This window comes from Chaetura pelagica, unplaced genomic scaffold (assembly GCF_000747805.2).
Source record: "Chaetura pelagica isolate M959 unplaced genomic scaffold, ChaPel_1.0 scaffold62, whole genome shotgun sequence".
Lineage (NCBI taxonomy): Eukaryota > Metazoa > Chordata > Aves > Apodiformes > Apodidae > Chaetura > Chaetura pelagica.
The window spans coordinates 1,073,498-1,078,651 of NW_009952438.1; positions in this window are offsets into that span (position 1 = coordinate 1,073,498).

Consider the following 5,154-nt stretch of genomic DNA (forward strand, 5'->3'; position numbering starts at 1 on the left):
GCTGAACCACCTCTCAGTTTTGAATTGCAATAGAAATGAGCACTAGCAAAGTTTTATCAAGAGCTGCAGGGCTTTTCTCACCTTCCTCATATTCTGTAATTTGACCCATTCTAGCACTATGACCGACGTGCCCTGGTGTCCTCCTCTGCTTTGTGGCTTGACTTGTTTTGTTCCAGGCTGGAATATTCAACCATTTTGACCTATGAAATTTGATTTCCACCTCGTGGTACAATTAAAGTCTCTTCCTTAGACTGGAGTGATAGAACGAAGGGCAGAATGACACACAGCACACACAAATCAACACACACCTCCCACTTTTAGTCATGTCACTTCTTCAAACTCTGCATCACTCCAATTGGTTGAGTTTACACCTTAGACTTCCATTTATGCAATTAACCCTTCTAACTTGTTTTCCTTTCCAGATGGTCCTGTGCCTGTGTCACCCTGTGTCATCTTATTATTGATTAAACATCAGATTTATTAATGGTTTGTAATTTGGGGGAAAAATGGTTCCTACTTAGGTACCATTGCAGACTTCAGGACATGATGGGCTTTTCTTTTTTTTTCATCCCCTTGTAGCTGCAATAATCACAGTGCCCTTTCCAGAATTTCTCTGAGAATTCTTACTTAAATTATTTCATTGTTGGAAAACACAAACAGGCATGTAGAGCTGGAAGACAGTAAAGCATCCTCTGTCTTTGCTAGTTCATTAACATGAAATGGAAAATACCTCTCTCTAAATGATAATGGTTGATGTTTGTTACAGTTTCTTTAAGCACAGCAAAAAATTTCAAGTGTTTTTACAACTTTTTAGTAAACTTGTCTTGAATGAGCTGTGCTTTGTATTTAAAAGGTTTTTAAGAGCTGCAGTGTTTCATTACTTAACATTTTTTTCATGCTACGTAGAGCTAGTAGGGAAAAGTTTCCTTGTTGTTAGCAGGGATTTGGCCACGTGGTTCTCATTATCTTCAATGAGATTCAGATGGTCAAGTCACTGCTTGGACTTGGCACATTGACAGGTACGTGTGCACATCCTGCTGTGTTCCACTGGAGCTGCTCCTCTCCCAGAACAAGAATCCTTATTTCTACCTGGAAAGCTTCTTGCTGGATTTTTCTGAAGTGTTTCAGGCAAGTTTTGATCCACTGGTGCCTTCACTGCACATGTACCCTTGTTATTCACTTGTCACCAAACCCTCTCTAAGGGAGTTCACTCTGAGCATTCAGGGAACAAGGGCCCACTTTTCAAATAAATAACTTGCCAAAATAATAGGAATTCACATGTTTTAATAGACACTGTCTTTCCAGAAAAGCGATGCACAAACCCCCCTGTGTGGGCTAGAAGATGAATCAGGCACCACAAACAAAGACTTGTGGATTTCCACGCAAAGTCCCCATCAAAGCACCTATGGAGAAGTTTCTCTGCTATTTGTGACATTCTGTGGCACAGCAATGATGAACGTGCAGCCCAGTTCTGCACTGACAGCAGGGCCATTTCCAGCAGAACAAGATCCACTCCTTAGCAGTTCTTGTCTGCCTTGCTGCAGGCCAGGCCAGGATCCAGCAAGGACCTCCCTGGGCTGCTCTTCTCCTGCAGGTTAAAGGAATCAGACTCAGCCTGGAACAAACTCATTCTAAATTCACTGTAGTGATCATAGGCATTACTGTACCCAGGTCTCGGTGCAAGCACAGGGTGCAGTCTCTTCTGCAGGGCAGTCAAGTCCCCTGTGCCCTTCTATTCCAACTGCTCCATTCCACAGACTCGTGCCTTAGTTGCACGTGCAGTTGGGTGATTCCCAGGCTGCCTTCTGCTGGTGTTGGGCTCTTCTCCCCAGTGACCAGCAACGGGACAAGAAGAAATAGGGTCGAGTTGCACCAGGGGAGGTTCAGATGGGATATTAGGAAAAGTTTCTTCACAGAGAGTGGTGAGGCCTTGGAACAGGCTGCCCAGGGAGGTGGTGGAGGCACCATCCCTGGAAGAGTTAAACAACTGGGCAGATGTGGTGTTTCAGGAGATGGTTTAGTAGTTGGGGGTTGTAGAGCTGATGGATGGACTTGATGATCCTGAAGGTCTTTTCCAGCCTTGATGATTCTGTGGTTCTATGATTCTGTGACTCTGCCAAGCAAGCTGTGACTGGCAGCTGAAGTGCAAATATATGCTGGGAGACAATAGTTTTAAACATACATTTGCTTAATGAACATTAGTCAGAATTCTTCATTAAAGTGACTTTGTATTATTCAATGTCTGGCAAGGTGATTAAAAACTATTGCATTTTCTCACCACTTATAGTGAATAAAAACTGACCTCTCAAACGTAGGGATCGGGAGATGAGCTCTAAAATCTATCTTCACCCAGTCAATGAAAATGCACCTGTGTCTTTTGAATTGCTTTGGTTTCACAAATTCCAGTGAGGCCAAAATGAATCATCAATGTTTGGGATGTGTAAATATCAATAAACTCTTACTGAGAAGTGGTAGGATCCTAAAGTGATCAGAGTGGATCTACATCCTCCCTGCTCTTCTTTTGGAATGACTATTTGATCTTTTAAAATTTGCTTGGGTAAATTAAAAAACAACAACAGCAACAACACAAACCCAAAACAACAACAGCAACAACAAAACCAAACAAAACAAACTAAAAAACAAAATAGACTCAAACAAACAAACAAAAACCCAAAAATCCAAGCAAAAAAAAAAACCCAACAAACAATTCTCCACGGCTAAACCTAACCAGGGCAACTTTATCTTCAAATATAGAAAGCCCAGTGCTTGAGAAATAATAAATGAAAATCTTGAAGAGAAATCTGCCTGATACCTTTTAACAGTATTTTGTAAACTAGGTCCTTTCCTTTAATCCTGCTTCCCAGGTGGATAATTCCTTGTGCTGGGGAAGGTTTAGGCAGGAGCCTGTTCCCTGGGGCAGACACGAGGCTGACTCCCCTCAGGGGTATCTTCACTGCCTTGTTACTGCCCTCGCTTGCCTCCTGGGGCAGTGGGTGCTGCAGTTTCTCCCCACCAGCCTCAGATGGTCTCAGAGCACCTTCCACCCCCAGAGAAGCTCCCTTGGACCCTGCCAGCAGCAGCCCGGCCAGGGCACATGAGGATCTCTCCTCCAACCTGCCCACTCTCCTGCCCCTCCTGCAGCACATCCCATACTCAGCATTCACACAGCAAACTGAAAACATTCAGCAGTTTCTCCTGTAAGGTGCCTAAATATTTATTCAGCAACCAAGCATCCAAAAAGAGCCAGCTGTAAGGATTACAAATGCAAACAAATTCACACAAAAGAAGCGTGTGGCAGGAACGGCTCCTGTTTGAGGAGTGACCTGAGAGGACACCTGAACACTGCAAGGAATCTCCTGTCCCTCGTGGATTTTCCCTGGCACCAGAGGAAGTCTCACGCTCACAGTTCATGCTGGATGGGGATGAATTGCATTTTTTTGCACAGAGGACTTAAAATCAAACATCCTCCCTTCCCCCTCAGGTGCAGCCAAGTCCCCTTCCTGTGTATTTGAGGAATTTGCTCCCCCTGGTTCCATTTCTCTCCCTCCTCCTCTCAGATGTACAACCTACCATGTGCAGCTATAACATAATCCAGACCTGCTGTTTGGTTTTCATTTGTTTTTTTCATCCAGTCAGCCCTGTTCTCTGCAGCAGAACCATCTCTGGCCACAGAGACACAATCTTGCATCAATTACACAAACATTTAGATTATTTGCCACACTGGCTGAACACTAAGTGGGACAGGGAAACATTCTCCCTGTAGAACTGACAGCAGACACCACATTCTTGACAATGCCCATTTTTTGGAAGGCATTTATCTTCACACAAGCCCAGACATCTATAATGAAAGAGGCTGATTTGCTCCTTCCCTACCCAGTGCCAGAGCTTCCCTTCACCACAAAGACACCAGTGTAGCAGGCACTTTTAAGTGCTCCAGAGGGAATTTCCTGAAATCCATTATTATTATTACAATATGCAAATTTTCTGTGGAGTGTGCTGGGCTTCATCCACATACAAGATCAGAATCCTTGCACTTTGGACACTACTTAACCACCAAGTGGTCATTTCAGCCAACAATTTTCCCCTAATGTTCTGACCTACTTTCCTAGTCTTTGTACCTTTCCTTGGATACCAGTTCTGACCCTTTTGATTAATCAGCAGCACACTTCTCATGGAGGGATGCTGGTGCACCCGGGGTGTCACTGTGCCTGCTCCCCCCAGAACCATCACACTGCCTGGATTATTGCCTCCATAAAGTACCTTGATGGGGGTCACTCAGGCTTTCCTGCTGCCAGGTGCTAAACAGAGGAGCATGGGAATTGCTCTTTTAGTCCAGTGGACAAAAAGACACAGTGAAAATGAAGAAGACCACAACCAAACCCAAGAATTTTAAAATATGAGTTTACTTGTCAGCACGTTCTTGCTCCCACCTGCTCCTTCTCTCACTACAAACACACCGAGGTGAGTTGAATACTTCATTTTTCATATACTTCTCAAAAACAGTTTCATTTGCCATTAAAGAAAAAAAAAGTTCCTAGAAAATAAAACCTCAACTTCAAAATTTCTCTCATCTCTAGAAATGGATGTAAGAAAATACAAAATGTCTAAGCTGGATGAAGAGTTTCCTTACCTTCAGTGATATTTATTGTATCTTTCAAGTTAACCATTGGTTTGCCTTGTTTTTTATTTTGTTGGGTTTGGGGTGGGGTTTTTTTCCTTGTTTTGAATTTCTGGGATCACCCTAGTTATTACCTGGCTAATAATACACTGCCCAAATTTCAACTAACCATCCCAGGCCTATTTCCCACAGGGTAAGTTAAGCAGGTATCTCTGTCTTACTTCTCCATGGCATGATTTCCCCATGGAGACACTGTAAAATTACATTGGTGATTTTCTTCTGTATCACAATGGGAACTCCTACTGTATCTTATTTATTGCCTAATAAAAGTGCAAAGTTACTTTTGGCAGTCCTGTTTTCCAGTTTCTCTTCTGTAGTTGTGCAGGGCTTTTGAATTATTTACTTTGTACCTACCAACTTGTACTTTACTAATGCTGTTCTCTGCCCATTTTTCTGAGATTTCTTTCTCATTTCCAGATTTCTCTAGTTTTTATTGATTCATACCATGTGGAAGTTCACTGACATTTACACTCTTT